At 40.3% G+C, this 21135-nt stretch overlaps 1 protein-coding gene across 1 annotated transcript in view; it reads right to left on the reverse strand.

Annotated features, from left to right (window-relative positions):
* Positions 1–4297, reverse strand: part of LOC109042300 (puratrophin-1) — a 586997-nt gene extending 582700 nt beyond the window's left edge. Inside the window, exon 1 of the mRNA XM_019058962.2 lies at positions 3896–4297. The gene's annotated coding sequence lies outside the window, so the exon portion shown is untranslated. The remainder of the gene's footprint in view (positions 1–3895) is intronic.
* Positions 4298–21135: the final 16838 nt, after the last annotated feature.

Here is a 21135-nt window from a genome sequence, read left to right on the forward strand (position 1 = left end):
AGTTACTAAAATATCATTCTACATATACTCAAAATCTTGAAAATCTCTAAAAAAGTAAGAAAAATTTTATAGTGCCCTAGCCCGTTTCTGAAACTTTATTCACCTTTTGCGGAATTTTTAGGGTAATTTTTTCACTTTTCCCTACGAGACAAGGGTTACACATGAATTCGTAGTGGTTTGTCACCTGCGTCACGGGCCCCTCCAGGGCCCGGGCCCCGGTACCAAGGACCCAGTATCCCCCCCCTTGTGGCGGGCCTGCCCACAACAAGATGCTCAATAACTTCCACCCCAAGAAGCAACAGCCCTTAAAGAGAAGGAGCTGTTTAAGGGCCAACGAGACCTGAATACGGCCCTGGAGGCAGCTCTCGCGAAGCGAACAAGGGACACTATCAGTGAACGTACTCACAATAAGCTGGTCTAATCGAAGGAGCTTGACATTTCAAGCGTATTAGTAATCGATCCGAGGAATGATATCAACGACCCCGCTGTTGACCCGGGCCAGTGAGAGTATTTTCACTTTCGATCGGTCAATTTCCGGCTGCGGCGCCCGGAGTGGAGCTTGGGAAGAGCAAACAGCGATACGGGCATGCATCCCGGCCCGATAATGCCACTCGGCTCACTGTAAAATGGGTCACCGGAGTTATGTAAATACCTCCGGGTTTTCGTGCGAGCAGGGAATCCTAGTTTACTAGTGTGTTCCCACTATCAGTCGAAATGGACGGAATTGGAGTGCATGTACGGCGAGAGTGTGGACACTGGACAGATCGCCTCATACAGAGCTTGGGGCCCAAAGGGCAGCCAACCTTCCAACACACACTGAAAAAAAAAAAAACACATTGGATCTAGAGCCCAGACTCTTAAAAACATCGACAGGAAAACATACTCTTGATACAATCGGATTTTTGCTTAAATCAAGAACCAAGCATCTTAATTTGAACGGATTTCCTTTTGATTTAAGCAAAAATCTGATTGAATCAAGAATATTTTTTCTTCTCAACGTTTTCAAGAGTCTGGACTCTAGATCCGATGTGTTCTTTTTTGTTTCCAGTGTTCTAACACACAAAATATCACTACCAATCTTCAGATTCCAACATCAAACTATAAGATGGCCAGGAAAGTTCTGTTCATTGATGAAATCGAAACAAATTAGCCGATTTTCACGACAATGATATGCGAACTCGTGCAGGCCATGCTTTAATGAAGAAAAATTTTCGAGAGGATGTTTTTATTTATAAAAATTTTACCTTGACATGGTGGAAAAATGGTAAATGTGAAACATGTTTAGTGTAAAATGTTTATTAATACAGACATACTCTTGCACATTGATCTTCAATAACGCACGGCCTGAGTGCGCATATCATTGTGGTGAAAATCGGTTAATAACGCAGTATTTGATTTGATTTCATTAGGAGTAGGTAGCCGAAAACTGAACGATTTCATTGGTTTTTTATTTCTTCCGCAAAAATAAGTAATTTGAGCAAAAACTACGGCAAATGGGTGGCCTCAAATACGTCAAATCGGTGAAGGCCTGACGGATTTTCGGTGTTTCATCATACCTGTCTGAATTCTCTCGCATTCAGGTACTCTCGACGGAGCTGTGTCCAGTTTAACAGAAATGCATCAAGTCGCAACTTTGAAGAAAAACATAGATTCGGAGACAAAAGGTAGGGCCACCAGTGACCACCACAAATAATTGGGCCATGATCTGAGAGCTTCTTGAATATTTATTCATAGGGTTGAAAGGTAAAGCGTTAGCCTCCACTCAGATTGTGACTGAATTATTTAGTTCTGCTGGAAACTAAACAGGTTGCGGCCCTAAGGCGGAGAGGTCTGGGGCTTTATCAATGATTTGGACAATCTTCGGAGAATGAAATTCACGGCACATTCGAATAGGATTTGGATGGAAAACTACCCTGAATCAGCCTGTACACATCGCATGTTTTATTTGTTCCTCAGAAAATTTAGCAACATGCTGATTTAAATTTGTAGATGACCATTAAAAACCGCAGCAAATTCAAGGAAAGTCTCAAGACGTTCCGTTGTTCAATTTCCTATTTGACGGAGAAAACAACGCGAAAAAGAACTAAGCAATGTGAAATGTGTTCAGATTGATTCTGGTAAACTCTGGCCATTGCGCATAAAATATTTGTAACTTAATAATTGAAAGCATTATTTTCCCGGGTTCGCAACAAATAGCGTACACCAGAGAAGAACTTTAAATTTACGATAAAATTAGCAACAATGATTGATGGTACGTAGCTTTTATTATCCCAGTTACAGTTTACGAAGGCTAAAGAAACAAATCGATTCCATACTTGGTGTAATTTTACTCATTTTGGTTTTCAGCTGGGCTAAATTTGAAAATCCGACATCCCGCTGTTTAACCGTAACTTTGGAATGATTCTGATTCCTACCTGGATTATTGGGATCAATTTTAGGTACCGTTTAACAATTAGGGAGAAATGAATATTCATGGATCATTTCGCCGTCCGATAATCGTTGTTGCTGAAACGAGACACGGCCTCGAACTATTACATATAGTGAGAAAATTGCGAATTGCACGTTCGAATTTTCTAACAGTTGCTGCTTGGTCGAGATTTGATCAGAGGTATTTCTTTGAGATTATCATAGAACTTATCGCAGAAAGAATCATTATCATTCAGTCATTATCATAGAAACCGCAGCGGTGAACGCTCATCGGCAATAACCAAACTCCCATTCGATTGCTCCGTAACTTTTGAGACTTCGTTGCGATTTTTGTCGCATTATTAGATACCCTCATGATGAACACTACTTATCGTTCCGGTATTTGATATTTTACGTGCTTTCGTGCATCGAATGATAAGGCAAGTCATAGATGTTGTAAAAATACGCCCGATGGATGAACAACGCTCCTCAAAATGCACCAAGACGAATTCCCAGACGCTATGTCCATTCTCAGAAAGCTGAAGACAAGAAACAATATTCCTGAAATTTCGGTTGGAATTTGGAAAGTTACAGCGGCAGATAAATGCGAATTTTGGGATTCGGGCTTGGAGTGTCCTCAGTAAAAATACAGATAATCCTTCTCAGTGATAACCATAGGTACGTTCAGTGAAAACTAATTCTTCTTGGTGCGTAGGCAGACATGTTACCTATCACTCGAGATAATTTTTTGGCAGTTAGAAGAGCAGTTAAAAAACGCCAAGAGGTAAGGATAGCATCGGTGATGATATTATTTTTTCGGTAAGATGGAAGCTGAGATCGTGATCATCTCCTTAGACAAAACGCAATTTTCTCGGAGAATAGTATCACAAGTAGAAACACCAAAAAATCTGCGGTAACGCACTTCTTACATATCACCGAGACAATTTTTGTGCAGTTAGTAAATCAGCGAAAAAAGGGGGACAAGTCGAAAAAATAAGCATCGGTAATGATTTTATTTTTTCGGTAAGATGGAAGCTGAGATCGTGAACACCTCCTTCGACAAAGCCCAATTTTCTCGGAGAATATTATGTATATATAATTGTATAATAATAAGAACTGGTTTATGGTTATTAAATACAAATGAATAGGCTAATTCACTGATCTGTTCTGTTTGTAAAAATCGTTTTCAAACTGGAACACGGTTGACTCCAAACACGATTTTACTCCATACAGAAACTCGTTTTTTGGTAGAGACGTGTATACTTGTATATATATGAATATATAGTGCAGTTTTTTACGAGGTATCGGTCACTAATATTTTTTGAATGGATTTTCCCATACTAGCGAGAATCTCATTTGAGGAGAATTGGGTGTGGGCAAAGAAATCAGGCCTGTTGCCAGCGCCGCTACCGGTTCCACGCTTCTTAGCGTTAATATAAATATATATAATTGAGAAAGCAAAAAAACTGCGGTTGAATCCCGGCCGTACCTGTTTTCAAAGTTATCCAAAATTCACCTCCAAATCGCCAAAAAAACAAGCGAGAGAGCACGATCAACAAAATATTTTGCACACCGGTTCCTTCCTCGGAAAGAAACCGCAAACACAACACTCGATAATCCTGGGCACGATTCACAGAACACAAAACGAAAAAAAGGCACTGTTTTGTACTTTCGGGCACTTGGAATAGAGCACAAGTCGAGTAAATCCTAAGGTTCGATACTTTTGGGCACTTGGAATAGAACACAAGTCGAGTAAATCCTAAGGTTCGGTAGCACTACGCAGGCACCTGTTGGCGCGACGGAGAAGAGAGCGACGCGGGTTCCACACGCTACGAAGTTCCGAAGTAAACTGAAATCGGGTTGGCCGCTTGGAGAGTGGAATGGATGAGGCAGACGCCGGCGCTGGTGGGGTGAATGAAACGTCCGCCGCGACGGACGTAGCGCGCGAGATGCGGTTTGTTTTCCCTCTCATTCAGTTATCCCGTCGTTGATCCGTTTGACCGTTTATGCGTCGCCCCCTATTCCCGCAGTTTCGCTACTTCGTATGTGTCAGTGCTGAAACATAACCAAGAGACAGAGCTTTTTGTATTGAAATTTCAACTATAGAGATGTTGCATGTGTGAGGAATTTCATTCAGTTATCCCGTCGTTGATCCATTTGACCGTTTCTGCGTCGCCCCCTATTCCCGCAGTTTTGCTGTTTCGTTTGTGTCAGTGCTGAAACATAACCGAGAGACAGAGCTTTTCGATGTATTGAAATTTCAACTATAGAGATGTTGCATGTGTGAGGAATTTCATTCAGTTATCCCGTCGTTGATCCATTTGACCGTTTCTGCGTCGCCCCCTATTCCCGCAGTTTTGCTGCTTCGTATGTGTCAGTGCTGAAACATAACTGAGAGACAGAGCTTTTTGATGTATTGAAATTTCAACAATGGAGATGTTGGATGTGTGAGGAATTTGCGATTTGACTAATAATTCTCATGAAAAAGTTCGCGAGAAACATGACACTGGAAAAAAGAACACATTCGATCTAGAGTCCAGACTCTTAAAAACATCGACACGAAAAAGTACTCTTGATTCAATCAGAATCTAGCTTAAATCAAAAACCAAGCCTCAAAATTTAAGCGGATTTCGTTTTGATTTAAGCAAAAATATGATCGAATCAAGAGTAGTTTTTCTTGTCAATGTTTTCAAGAGTCTGGACTCTAGACCAAATGTGTTTTTTTTTTTTTTTTCCAGTGAATGGAGATGTTGCATGTAAGAGAAATTTGTGATTTGACTACTGATCCTTATGTAAAAATTCGTGAGAAACACGATGGTGTCACTGGTTTCCTCTGAAATCAACTTCCAAGCTTAAAAAAAGCTCTCAAGTTGAGGCCAAAATAGAGGAGATACCTTACGCTATCCTGAGAGTCCAAGACATACTCTCCATGCGAAGATAGGGAGCAAATACATCAGCATGGTTGCCGTGTTTTCAGTTTTAGAGTCCCCAAATAAAGTGGCAGCCTTGTAAATGTATTTGCTCCCTATCTTCGCATGGAGAGTTTGTCTGGATGTAGACGTGGACTCTCAGGATAGCGTGGGATATCCCATCCATTTTGGCTTCAACTTGAGAGCTTTTTTTGGAGCTTGGGGGTTGATTTCAGAGAAAATCAGTGGCACCATCGCGTTTCTCGCGACCTTTTAAAAAAGAATCAGTAGTCAAATCGCAAATTCCTCACACATGCAACATCTCCATTGAGGAGCCTTTCGGAAAAAGGGCACATACCGAAAAAACGCGTTGTGAGAAAAACGCATTTGAAGTTTTCATTCTTACTTTCTGGGCACTGATGATGACAAACATCGGAACTGGGGCACTCGTATTAACGTTCATACACCCTAGAATGAATGACGACCATTGGTAAAACTTAGGCACACTCATTTCGGTGTTGTGGGAGGAATTTTTTTTAAAATTTTCCATTATGTGCCTTTCCTCCGGAAATATAGACCACCGGTCATAGGTTTTGGCTTTCAAAGCTGTATTTTCGAGATTTAAGGAGTTCTTAAACGAAAATAAATAATTCTGATAAATTAATAAATAATAAGTTGGATCGCGAACGCGCGGATGGATCATCTTCTACCATTAATATTGATACCATTATATACCATTAATATTAATAAAAAAGACAGCGAAACACGCGAAAAAATCGAAACGTTCAAACTCACAATAAAGAGACCTTTAAAAATTGAATTATTATTGATTACACAAATTCACGTGTGACCGGTACAACGCGTTGACAATCACTGCAACCCGATGATATTGGCATTGACTAGCGGAATCAGTGCGGTGCATCAGTAGTGAGGGATGCTAATCAGTACCCATCCCATCACCTGCCTGCCCCTCAACGTCGCAGCGACCGTACCCAGAGGCAAATAGATGAAATACACCTGTGACCCCTGACTTAGCCTCACAAAATTTGGTCCCTTAGCTCCAAAAATTGATTGAAAAAGCTAAAACTCGGGATGTTGGTACATTAAGATACGAAGAATCTATTTCGGTCATTTCCGGAAAAAGGGCATATACGCGTACCTACACTGGAAAAAAACACATTGGATTTAGAGTCTTAACTCTTAAAAACATCGACAAGAAAAAGTACTTGATTCAATCAGAATCTAGCTTAAATCAAGAACCAAGCCTCTTAATTTGAGCAGATTTCCTTTTGATTTCAGCAAAAATCTGATTGAATCAAGAGTATTTTTTCTTGTCAATGTTTCCGAGAGTCTGGACTCTAGATCCAATGTGGTTTTTTTTCCAGAGTATACGCGACAAAGCTCCTGGATGTACTGAAATTTCAGCGATAGTGCCAACATTGGGACGGCGAAATGGGTGTGTGCAGATTTTTGTTTTGCTTATTGAGGATTTGAGAACATTTTTAGTCATTCTTCTTAACAAGAGCTCCATGTATTTCAATAGAGAGGGCTGATTTGTTTCATAAGTAAGTCTGATCTCGTAAGACTCCTACAAGGAGAGTCGCAAGTCCGAAACTAACGTTCTAAGGGAATATTACTTTATGCTCCTCTGACCCTCTAAATTTCCATAAAAGTTTTTTAAGGTATGGAAAATGTTCAGCCGTGATTTCCCCGTAGAAAAGTGTGGACCAAGCACTATTCCATCATCCTGATACCTACAGTTAAGGCCACATTTGTAACGATTTTCAGCCTTCACTGTTAAATGAATAAAACTGAACAGAAAAGTAAGAAACGTCAGATGATGGTGATGATGGACGAATTTTGTGTTAGTAGAAGATTTCTCTTTAAATCACATCCCTTAATTCATCTCCACGTTTTGTGCGTCTTTTTCGTGTCCGTATTTTCCGAATGTGTCTGACAATTGACGGAACTGAAAAGTACGATAGACTCCAGAACAATTAATTCCTCGAGTAAGAATCTAAAAAATAGCAATAGCGGAGGGCTTAGTAACTCATCGGGTCCGCCAAGGCCTATGAAACTCCTTCAGAAACTGGTGATGCCATTTGCGATACTTCAACTTCCCACCGTATTGCAGATTGTAAAAGAATCGTTGGATTGCATATAACTTTCTCGCTCGAATCGTATGCTAGAACACTCAGCATCTGAAGAAAGAATGTTATCCGATGATAAACACCATCAGGCAGGAATGCCATACAATTTAGAAAATGAAATTCCCTGACAAATCTCTGATTCCCCTGACACGTTTGAGTAAAACCTGACAAATGAAATATGCGATATGGCAAAAATGACATACGTTGAAATAGTTTTTAGGCAAAATGTGTTGTTCTAAAGGTCAAATCTATTCCAAAAAGCTATGAAGCTAAATTTACAATTTTTCCCTGACATTTCCAGGTTTTCCTTGACTTTGTGAAATTCCCTGACTGTGAAAACCGTGATCAGGGTCAGATCTTTCTAAGATTTTGCAAAAATATCTCTTCTCATTGAATGAGTATGTGCAATGCCCTCAAGATAACACAGAGCAGTGGTTTTGAACTCGAGGGAATGTGTGGCGTGTTGGCAGAATTCTGCCCGAAAAATATTAGAAATCTTCAATCTGGATATAATTCGTCGCCTGCACTGGAAAAAAACACATTGGATCCAGAGTCCAGACTATTAAAAACATCGACAAGAAAAAATACTCTTGATTCAATCAGATTTAAGCTTAAATCAAGGACCAAGCCTCTTAATTTGAGCGGATTTCCTTTTGATTTAAGCTTAAATCTGATTGAATCAAGAGTCCGTTTTCTTGTTAATGTTTTCAAGAGTCTGGACTCTAGATCCAATGTGTTTTTTTTTTCCCAGTGTGGCTGATATAAGGGCGTAACTACAATTTGAGATGAGCCCGAGAAAGCACTGAGTTATATGGGCAACAGGGTTTATCGTCGAGTGTCGTTACGCCCTTATGTCAGGAAAGCGACGAATTATCCTAATAGAAATACACATACGAGCGGCCGCTGATGATAATCGGTGATATCCAGACTATCATTTAATTTCTTCGTTTTTACTGCGTGTTGCTAACATAAACGTATGTGTGTTGTGTTACTTTTGGTAAATATGGAAGAAAAGCACGAGCCAACCTAAATTTTTGGTTGATTTTAGTATCATTTGCGGTGAATCAGCGCAGAAAACAATGGAGATATTGGGAAACCCCAGATAAGAATCAACCGAAGGCTTGGTTAATTTTGTGTCTTCCTTTCTTTCCGTAGTAACTGAATAGAACTTCTGGGGTTTTTTCTTGGTTGAATAAAAAATTTATTTTAGTTTACAAAGAGGAACTATCCGAGACAGGAGGATAGCCCGAAGGCCTATGATACATACTAAGCGAAGCCTATTACATTTTAAATTGGTTACATTTGTATTCGGTGAGAAGCCCCCCTTTATGTTTCCCTTTAAAGATACTTATATATAAATATGTGGTGAACTTTTGGGTTGAACTTTCTCTCTGTGTAATGTGTTACTTTAACAAGCATGTATTTATTCTATATCTGAAGGAGGTATTTTAATCCCCCATACATTGAAATAGATATACGTTATAATCCGTCGCCAGCTCGCAGCCTGGGTTAATCATTTCTATCAAACAACGAAGAAAAATGAATATTACTTTATAAAAACTCTTCTGCAAGACGACTTTCATCGAATGAAGAAAGCAATGCGTCCAAAGCACTCGAATTCTCGAGTAGAACCCCAAATAATAACAAAGAGACTCACAGCAGCTCATCCGGCTTAGGTCAGTCGGGTCATATAAAACTCCTTCAAAAACTAATGATACGATTCGCGATACTCCTCTTTTCTGATGTATCACATAGTTTGAAGGTGCTCGGAGATTCATTAGACTGTAAACCTTCGATCACTTTCTCACTTATAGCATCGTACATGAAGACTTTCTGCATTCAATCAGTGGAAATTCATAACCAATGAGCGTAATCAGACGATGCGATCATGACTGACAACAGACCTCAACGGACATTTTCCGATGAGAGCGTTGCGAGTTCCACAATCGTTCTCGAATCCTTGCTGTGAGGCAGCGCTTTTCACCTTGCGACTCGTGAACGCTGCGGGTTCGTTCGACAAGACTCAATCGGAATCAAAAAACGTGAATCGATTGACACCGATTTGATCGACAAATTATTTGAAAGAAAAAAGCAAGTGCTATAACAATGTTAAGCTCTCAGGGCAAGGATTTAATTATTTATGATGGATTTAAGTTTCGTTTTCAAAAACCCTTAAAAAATAATGTGCAGCGTTGGGCATGCGTTAATCGCGAATGTAAAAGTTTTTTGAAAGTGGAAAAAGGAAGTCAGGCGTGTTTAGAGGTAAAAGCTAATCATAATCATTCAAAGCCTTCCGAGAGTACTTTAATTAAAGAACAATTCACTGATTCACTGAAGATTCATTGTTTCCCCCCACATATGGGCCGAATTCACGTCTTCAAGTGCTACAACTACCAATGCATGCGAGTCCTTCAATAAACGTTATAATGAGCTATTCTATGCCCCCCATCCCAATATTTATCATGTTACCAGAGTGCTTTCTCTGATTCAGTCAGAAACTTTCCGACTTACTGTTAAACCTCCATAATTTATGGTCAGCCCTGTACGCACGATAGTTAGCGGTGGTATTTTAAAATTTCAGTGTGTAAGTAGGAGATTCAGAACCAAAAAAACAGGTTTTTTTTCGTCTAAGCACGGTTAGTAATCTCTTAAATCTAAATTGATGGTGGCCAGTTCACTTATTCGGATTCCAGCAAGATTTACCCTATCTTACGAACAACTCTTCTTACAGACTCCTGTTCGCCAGGGTGACTCAGAACCTACTGATCCTGTCATACCCACTGCGTCCACATCTAGATCCTGTCTTGTGGACGTATCGGAGGAATGGGAATATTTGATCACCCCTAATTGCAGGGTGAATCCGAACCTACTCAAGATCCTGTCATACACACCGCATCCACATCCGTACCCTGTCTTGTGGACGTATCTGAAGACTGGGAATATTTGGTCACCCCTAATTTGTCACCCTCCCAAGCCCACTCCGGCTCCTGCACGGGAGGAAACCGCAAACGAGACAATCATACAAATCACAGATTCGGACAAAAACTTAACCGCGGACCAAATACTCAACACCGTCCAACAACACGTACGTCTACAACAATCTGGACTATACGTACTAAAGACCAAACGAGACAACGAACAGCGGGAGGTCGTAGTAACTTTTAAAAACAACTACAAAGCAAAGAGCATCGTCGCGAATGCTTTAGCTGACACTAATTTAGTAGTGAAGGAAATCTCAATCATCCCCACAGGGGTAGAGATCCACGAGGCCCCCGGACACCTCTCGGAAGAGGAAACTATCGAAGCCCTCTACGATAATAACCACGAGCTGCATGTAATCCCGAAGGAAAAATTCACCACTTCCATCGTCAGAATGGTGTGAGAGAGTATCATTTGTTTCTTATATTGTAATTTAGTTAGTGGTGTAAGTAATTCAGTTAGTAATGGTAGTGATGAAGCACAATTCAGTGTAAATCATCTATGTCCCAATAGGGTTGGTGTTGAAAATAAGGTGTCTGTTAGTCAGTCAGAAGAAAGTGACAATAATTACATTTCCATGTTCCACCTCCTCATGGCGTATCTGACGAAAGCGAGGAGTTCAAAGAGTATGAAATAGTGAATTTACGTACAGATCATGTTAATTCTGAAGAGGCTGCAGAAAGTCAAATTCCACCGAGAAAAGTAAACTTGAGTGGTGAATTTCAAGAAATCGGAGATTTTCTGTTCCCTGAGGAGCGACGGGAAAAAATTTGGAATTCTCAAGTAAGGTCATTGATACCACATACGTATACTTGTCCGTTTTACTCGATGCACTGGGTCGAGCCAACTTCCGTAACTGTGTTTTATGGGTAACCAGTATATTTAGTAAAATCCAGTAACCAGTAAAATCGAAATGGTATAAAATACTTCGTTACTGTGCATATCGTAGTTGCAGGAAAGCTTTTAAAATTTGGAGTAGAGGATTCCCCTGAACCTGGCTTCCCATTGAAATTTTCTCTTTCAACCAAGGGGCATGAGTGTCATGTAAGTGATAAAAAAAAAAAGTTAGGCACGTTGTTGGTTTCATTCGAGATGAGGTAAAAAAATCTCTTTCTTCTCAGACACCATTCAATTATCGCTGGGAACAAATTAAGAACAACAGCGAGGCAGTCATTGAAAATGGAACTGTTTGTGCTGTCAGATACCCTCAGAAACCATCAGAAAAATTTCTTCAGAGTACCTCGTCAGGCATGACACTGACAAGGATGTCTTTGTCAGTGCATTGAATGATTGGAAAGGACGGTATGATCAATCACATTCCAGATGATGATCCTTCTTATCCTCAGAAACACATTTCCTTACGAAAAGTTGCTGCTCCGATGCGTGCATACATAGGTAGTATAGAGGAGCTGCAATTATTTGAGACATCTACAACACTGAATTCCCTCGAGTCTAAAAGTCCAGCGTTATATTCAGATGCCACTTCCCCTGTAGTCCAATCATATTTTATTCGTAATGTAACGAATTTGAAGAGTTTCTATTATTTTATATTAGTTTAGTTTAGTTTTTTCTATTACTTTATATTTTTTCTATTATTATTATTTCATACATTTTCTTACGAGAAGTTGCTGCTCCGATGCGTGCATACATAGGTAGTATAGAGGAGCTGCAATTATTTGAGACATCTACAACACTGAATTCCCTCGAGTCTAAAGGTCCAGCGTTATATTCAGATGCCACTTTCCCTGTAGTCCAATCATATTTTATTCGTAATGTAACGAATTTGAAGAGTTTCTATTATGTCCCGTGCTTTAAAATAGGAAATAAAATCATCACTCTGGCCAGCTCTAGGCTCTCTCAGCATGATAACTGTCGTATCATTCAATGATTATTAGATGTGAAAGTTTTATTCCTAGATCATTCCTCATGGCCCATGAAAGATAATTTAATTGTTCTTGATGGAAGTTATCCATTGCTGTATGGAGTTCTTACAGCATTTAATAACATGAGTCTAGTGGGTTATTTGAATTACTGTCATGAGGTAGTTATAGGTTTTTTTCGGAGGGAACATACTACACGACACCTTTAGAGGATATCACTATTGTTCGAGCTTGCTGCAGCTACAAAATGATAAGTTTTTCGGGTGCAGTAGGGTCGAATTTCCCAACAAAAGAAGACCGGCAATTGTCGCTAAGGGTGCTGGGGGCTTTGTGTATGTGCAGACAGTATGGTTCTGTAAAAATAACCCTTAAACATTTATTTAGTTTGTTGTGGGGTAAGTTCATGACAAGTGCTACTTCTGCGTCGCTAGCATTCCTACAAAACCTTATCACTGATGAAGTAAGAAATCTGGAGAGAGAAATTGAGGAGCTTGTACAGTGTGACTATGCTACTTTCTGATGCAGCAAAAAAAGCTGAGGAAAATTTCATCCAAAACTGTTTGAACCAGCCGAGTCCGTCCGACATAGATACTTGCAAACTACTTTTGATAGTGGGCGAGAAATTTAAGAACGAAAAAAAATTGGCAGAAAGTCAGCCAAAACAAAATATTTCGCAAGGAGAAAAACTTCTATCCTCAAACAAGAAGCAAGTCAACATATATCACAAACCAGACTTAGTTGAGTACCTTTTAAAGAATCAGATACCTATTCTATGTCTATGGACTGGCATCACGACTCGAAAACAATAATTACTAAAAACGTTTCTTTAAGTGTTTATTTACCTAGTTAGGGACGGTCTCCTGACCGACCCACCCATTTAATATTGTATATAACTTATAACTAGCACAATTAGGATTAATACTTTGTAGTTACCTATTTTATCAATAAAGAAAAAAAAAATGACTCGAGAAGACTTCCCCGGGGATCCTACTCGTTTCAGCAACAGTATAGCTGAGTGCCGCATGAAAAATGTCAAGGCGGTTCGCTGTTCGGAAAAAAATTCGGCTGAACAGATTCTATAGAGCCGTGCGAGAAAAAACTTTGGATTCTTATAAAGAAATAAGAATGCATTTACATAAAATAACGCTTCAGCCAAACCCAAAAATGAACAGAAAAATTGCCCGCCAAAGGAGTGTCAAGAAGAAGAAATTCAAACGTAGGTAAATACACAAAAACTAAAGATTTTTTTCAAAGCCCTTACCTCAAAGTCAACAATGACATTAAAAAAACTCACACTCTAAAGTCGGTATCTAATCACCTATAACCTACTCACTACACGTAACACACTAGTCTAAAGTTGGCTGCAGGTGCTTAGTCACAAAGCCATTAAACATCAGAAAAAAAAAAAACTTCTGATTTCCCCTCAATGTCTGTTGAAGAACGGTGGCATAAAAGAGGCTGCGGTAAGAAGAAACCAATACTTTCCTGACAGCATTCATCTGGAGCCGCCATTCAAAGTGGTTCATTTGGAGGAAGATTCAGTTATAATTAATTCAGTAGTAGTTGATTCAGTTGGAGATTCAGATTAAGTCGGAGGAAGATCAGGAGGACGCAATTTCGAAAGAAGTAGAAACACAGGATACTCTAGAAGGTTTATTTCTGACAGTAAACCTCTTTCAAAATGAAGGTACTGCTGTTGGTCCATTGCTTACAGGTAATAGACTTAGTGCAGACCCCAATTTCGACCAAGAAGTAGCTATCTTGGAAAATAAAAACCTGTTAAATTATCCAATATCACTCTGTTGTTCCACAAGACGGGATTTGGTTCTATTTTCGGACTTTAATACCTTATCCCCTGGCAGATGCTTGAATGGTTTCATCATGGATTCTGTCACCTCCTTGTTTAATTGCTAAACAGCATTCCATGTCTTCTATGTTTATTTTTATTCCAACCATTTACAACTCCGACATCCTACATGGAACCTATACACAAAGAACTTGTGAGAGAGAGCTAAAAGTTTAGCAACAGCATCTGTAGATAAGAGAATTTATGTTGTTTGTAATAATATGAATAATAATTTCATTGGTGCCTTTTGGTTGCTGATTTGGCGACCCACGTCATTTTTTTGTATGATCCACAACGCTTGCTCTCTGAACAAGACATCATAGAGGCTCAGTTATATACAGCCAATTTAGAAAAATTCGTTGAGTCATCATCGAATCTTTCGTCAGGAAAAACTACCTGGGAAGTTTTATCACCGGAACACCCGCTTCAAAGTGATAAAGTTAGCTGTGGAGTTTTTTGTTTGTTTTATACTTTTTGTATTATCAAAGACATGTTGAATATTTATGATATGCCAACCACAATGCTTATATGCCTATGAGCTTATATTTTGTGCAGGTTGGAGAGAGCGAAGCGCCTGAATCCGGACATCGTTTCTCTGACTGACGTACAAATACGCTGCATGGAGCTTCTGGAAGATGGCAGAAATATATGCATCCGTCTCCCAACGGGAGCCGGTAAGACGGTAATCTTCATGGTTCCATTTGTGGAGGCTCCAGTACCGACGCTGGTTATCACAATTGTACCGCTAATAGCGTTGCTACACGACCAGCTGAGGAAGCTTGTAAACAGGGTTCATATTATCGACGGTCATCAATGGCTCCTCAGAAGGATTCAAGCTGACCGAAAGAAAAAAATATCAAATGCTAAATTTACTCCTGATCCTGTTGGGAAGACAGAATCCGTCCCAGTGCCAGATGTTGATCGTGGAAAAACTGATTTTCGTAATGTTTAAGCGGTAGTCATCGAACTTCAAGACGATTTCTATAAGCGCGGTACACCTCAAGGAATTATACGTGCTCTCTACTCCCGCCATTCATTCACTCCGTGTGAAGAAGACCTCATCCCGATTTCCGACGTTTTCCATAAAGATAAGTCAATTTTTCCGGCAATCAATAGACTCCGTGTCAAGAAGACCTCGTCCTATTTTCGACGTTTTCCATGAAGAGAAAAGTCAATTTTTTCCGCAATCAATTCACTCCGCGTGAACAAGCGATTTCCGACGTTTTCCATGCATAGAAGAGTCAATTGGACGTATTTCTGACGAACGGAACTGAGCGTCAATCTGAGTTCCTTTTGAGGATTTGAGAATGCCGGATAGTGCGTTCTGTCAAACGGAACTAAGCGCCGTGGAAAAGCATTGCGAGTATAGGACGGAACGAGCATCGCGTCTCGCAACACCCGCCAATCCAAACCCCCCTCTCCCTTCCTCAACCGATGGCGCTTAGTTCCGTCTGATAGAAATACGTCCAATTCTTCCCGCGATCAGTCCACTCCGTGTGAAGGATTTCCTGATTTCCGACGTCTCCATGAAGAGAAGAATCAATTTTTGCAATTTGCACATTGGAAGTGCCATTTCCCATGCATTTCCATTACAGGCGGGCTGAAGGATGGCATACCGCTACACAGGTTCCCTTCCCTGGAGCTGCAGGGCCGTGCGGTATCTCGAGTCCTTCGTAACCTTTGAATGGAAGATCCGTCGGCCGATAGTCTTTGAATCGTACATAACCTCAAGTATTGTTCATCAGATTATTTTGCATATTTCATAAACACTTCCTGTTATTTTGAGTCTTCTGTTATTTATAGTGGATTTTGTGAAATTGGTAGCTAAAAATGCAATTTTGGGTTTTTGTACTTATGGTGTCACCCATAATTCCACTTGGCTTGTGGGTTGCCCATATGAGCCCACGCAGAACCGCCAATGGTGGAAGGATGGAAACTTTACCGCGAAATGTTACGTATGAATCGATGGTGCAATTTACCACTATGCAATAATGATGAAATGGCTACCATAGCTTTCTTAAAGCAACAGTGGGGGGCGGTGGCAACCCGGGAGATCTTAAGACGGCGACAAAGGAAGCAACTAAAAAGGCTGCGATTTCCTAAGGTAATTGAACCGGTGGAACCATTCATATATTTAATGGTTATCATATTAATATTTTTTTTCTTCTTTAGTCAGTATACTACAAATAGTGTATACAGTAATTTATGCACACCAAAGAAAATGATCTTTTTACGATTTGTTGGATCCAGTTCTCTAGTCAAATCAGATGTCTCTCGACTCTGCCCTCGTAGCAGCTCTCATTCCCTACTTCCACGTGCACGCACGGTTATTGCTGCACTTTCCTACGTCCTATGCTTACGCACGCGTACTGCAGCATATCTCCTTATGCTAGCACGATTAATGCAGCACCTCCTCGCGTGCACGCACGATTATTGCTGCACTTTCTTACGTCCTATGCTCGCACGAGTACTGTAGCATATCTCCTTGTGCTAGCACGATTAACGCAGCACCCCTCCCGTGCATGCACGATTGATTGCACTTTCACCTGTCTGGACCTGGGCTGAATCATATTCTCGATGACCTTGAAGCACTCAGCAAAAATGTGAATCAATCCAAAAAGTTGCACCACGAGCAATACCCAGCGTTTCAGCTCTTAATTTTATGAAAAAGTCGTTGCCTTGAAAGAAAGCTTCCCTCAATTTGGCAATCCTTTCCTGAATGATTTGCTGGAGTGGGAATCCAAAATAGTAATGGACAAACAGCAAGTTGCCTTCCTTTATAAAGTTCGGAAAACCGCATTAACTCTCTTGGAAGATTTTGTAAGAGAACGCCTCAGTTTCGAGTCCCAAAACCTATCTTTGATCCCATTAAAAAAACCGGGCTCAAAATACTCGGTGCTAAGCGTAAAAGAAGTCCACCGGCCGTCATCTCTGATAGAACGATGTTCAACTATTTTCAAGGGCATTTATTGTTAGCCAGAATCGAGATTTGGACTTGAACAAGTTCTTCGAGTATGAGAATGCTAGTGTTCCACCTTCGCTCTCTTCCAATGATGTTTTAAGAGCTGGCACGAAATCGCAGCTCCTTAAAATTTTAGATCATTCCGGTAAGTGTGGGATAGCAGCAGAGGAGAACTGCTGGATCCAGTGTAAGGGTTCATAGTAAGTGTCAACAAGCGTTATTTATCTTACAACTGAAATTGTCATGTAGATGCAACGTTGGGTTTTGTTTTGTTCCATCCCCCCTCCCCCCTCTTTTGGACAGCATTTTACTTTTTTCTTCTTCTTTTTTTCCTTTTCAGGAGACCTCTGATACTAAAATAAAATGTAATTTATTTTGCCCCAATTTGTCACTGCTTACAGACGTACTGCGACATGAAGGCGAGAGTGAAGAAAAAGGGAGCGGATCTGAAGAATATGCCAACCGGCAATCCGCAGCACACCAAACAATTTACGGACGAGGAGTATTCCCTGTACATCCTTTGTGGAGGGCGAGATTTAATCGGCTCAGGCAAAGAGGATGAGCTTGGTGTTAAAGCCAGATGTTAGAGTGGCTTGTTTGAAGAAGGATAAGACTTAATGGTCAGAGGATACGATCACTTTATGCCCTAGAATGACCTGTCTAAACTTGACACAACAAGCTACGATAGCAAGAAGTTCCTGCTCCGTAACGGTATAATTCTTTTCATACAGAGTTAAAGCCACGGCCAATAACATTCCTGAAATCTGTTGCAGTTTAAAAATTTTCACAAGTGTTAAAATCAATGCATTTGTGGGTTAAAGGGTTCCTTAACCAAGACAATGAATGTTGCCATTGGTCTGCGTTTGAGAGTTTACTCACTCATCTTTCTTTTCTGACAACTGAAGATGTGTCAACCTATGAGGAAAGCATGGAAGAACTGCATGGGTTTCTTTGCAAAGGATATGTTATGAAGGCACGTCAAGCGCTGTCCGAACATTCCAGACGACGTTGTGATCATATCCCTTATCAGCTGGCATCCTCTGCCTATGTCGTGCCACAAGCTGTCAGTTATGGCAACTCCGTATTGCACTTTCTCACCAGCCGGACCATCTCCAGTGATAAGGCATTTCAGTCCTTTTTTCCTCTTTCCCACACGCCACCTTCGGAGATGAGTTGACCTCGACACGTGCCCCAAAGCGCAGCATCCTGGGACCCCGCCGCTCGCGGATACGCGAAGCTTTAAAAGCCACGGCCGCCAGGCCGCTGGGGGCCAGTCTTACACTGCCTCCCCTTGGGCGACGTTTATTTTTCATGAGAAGGTATGATTTGGAAAGGTTTGATATTTATGCTATGTACCATGACTTGGTTTGTACTTTGTAGCTGTGTGCTATTTTCTTCATTGGAGGTTGTGCGTGTCATATTTTTTAGCTATATAAAGTGTTCATTTTTCTGTATCTCAGTTTTCATATTTTTCATTAGCCTGTACTCCCATGGAGTTTGTTAGTTACCAAAAGTTACTTGTCGACTATATGATGAGTCATTCGATTTTCGCGAAGAGTGGCTTGCCTCCCGGCAAGCAGGACTATCCGACCAAGCAGGACTAAGGTTAAGACCGATGGGTGCAAGCGGTGACGGTGAGCCGGATGAATTTGATGAGAACGATGATGAAGCGCTAAGTGCGTATTAGATACGAAGGAAAGTGATCATGGGACAAAATGAGAGTTTTACCAGATCTTTAGAGAAAGTTCTGGATCCAAAGCAAGTGTTGAACCAGGTGCTCACTTTCTAGGCTGAAGTTTTAATGCAGCACCTAAAACTGCAGCTGAAGCTTCCACGCATATGGGAAAGAGGTGTGAAAACAACGGAGCACCAACCAACTTGATACTATGAAATGTGAATGATACCGTAATGTAATGTGTGATAAATAAGTGTTGTATGTAACTCAAATGCCACCTAAAAGGAGCAAACCGCGTAAGTCAATATTTTGAAAGAACATTTCCCATAAAGAAAGGGAGAATCACAATTTTTTTCATTCAATATAATTCAATAGCTTTCTATACTTTTATAACAGATGTCTGATGGAAAACGATTGCAACGTTGTACATGGAGATCCTTGGCTATTTATAGACTCACTACTGACGAGTAAGTCATTTGTATATACATTTTATGGTTCCTACTTGTTTACTCTTCCCTATCTTTCAAATTCTGTTTCAAAAATTGCGGGTGATATGTGATATTTTCGTACTTGCCGATATTTTGGCTATCGTATTGACCCACAAATAAATCGACATTTCCAGACATATCATGGACACATGGGAGATATCCCCCTCACTACCAGTTTCTGATATCTTAGTGAGATAGGCGGTGACTCTGATATCGGTGGTGCACCTCCTGTAGAGGGTACATTCTCCTGTTGATAGTAACTCCTCTGACAGTGATGGTGTTAGTGCTGTTGAAAATGGGCTAAGAGCACAGCGAGCCATGAAGCACCATGAGACACACTTTGCATGAGATGACTTACTGAAAATCTTGGAGGCTGCTCACTCATAATTGTTTCTCCCGACTTCACACCGATGCTCGCACCATCTCACGCACCCCAGGGCCAAAGTTGACTTAAGCGAAGTTCCCCCGGAGAGCATCTTGAATTTATTCTTTGTTTGGTGCCGAATAATGCTGATTTGTAATATTGATGGAATATCCCTCAAATCTAGTACTTTTTCAGAGGTCTGAGTGATTACTTTCAATCTACCCACATTTCCAGTACTTAGAACCACGGTTTTCGCGGTTGGGCTGTATGGTGGACCCTTCAAACCAGACATAGAGTCAAAGCTTTTCTCAGGCCTTTCGTTGATGAACTAAATGCACAACGGGCGCGTTTCTATTAAAATTTTGGATTCGATTGTGACACACCTGCACAATTATATTGATGGTCCAGGCGGAAGTGGGAAAACTGTTCTCCTCCAATTAATTGCAGCGAAGCTGCGTCTGCACAATAAAATAGTTCTTTGTACAGCGTCAACTGTAAAAGCAGCTTTAAATTACGACGGAGGTTTAACTGCTCATTCTATGTTTAAAATTCCCGGCCACGATTTAAACGATAAATCCGTGTGTAATTTAAGTTGTCGAAGTCAGCGTGCTGATCTCATTCGTGCAGCTTCGCTGATAATATGGGATGAATTGCCGATGACCCATAAGGATGCAGTAGAAACCGTTGATCGTACTTTCGGGGATTTCGTCGGAACAAATAAATTGTTTGGGTCTAAAAATACTTTTTTTGCTGGAGATTTTCGACAGATTCCTCCAGTTATAATGTATGGCAGTAAAAACGAAGTTCTACAAGCAGTTATTAAAAATTCATACATATGGAAGGAACTAACACGCTATAAATTAAAGACTTTAGTGCGTAATAAGAACGATCAAACGTTTGCACAATTTCTGTTAAAAGTTGGTGACGGAGAGGCGGAAAATATTTCATTTAACGAGGAACAAGTCATTGCGTTTAAAGATTTTCACTGTGATTTTACCGTTCAAGAATTAATTGATAATGTATATCCGACCGAAGTTTTGAACGATTATTCTCATCTCTCTCAAAGAGCGATTTTATCTGCTACAAACCACAATATCGATCAAATAAATGCAACTGTGCTTCAACAAAAGATTGAAGGCGAGGAAATCAGTTTACTCAGTGCTGACCCAGCTGTAATTGATGATGGTTCTCCTGACATTAAACATATTTCAGCTGATATTTTAAATAAAATTTCGGAGTCTGGAGTTTCAGATCACAATCTAAAAGTTAAAATTGGAGCTATGTGTATTTCAACTAGAAATTTGAATTTTAATGAAGGATTAGTGAATGGCACCAAACTCATCATCCAAAAAATCCACCGTCATCATCTTTTGGAAGTTTTTATTCCGGGTCAGGAATCAATCACGCATTTAATTCCAAGAATGATCTTTAAATTTACAGCAGGGAACTCGGGAATAGAAATTTTAAGACGGCAAT

This window comes from Bemisia tabaci, chromosome 10, assembly GCF_918797505.1.
Source record: "Bemisia tabaci chromosome 10, PGI_BMITA_v3".
NCBI lineage: Eukaryota > Metazoa > Arthropoda > Insecta > Hemiptera > Aleyrodidae > Bemisia > Bemisia tabaci.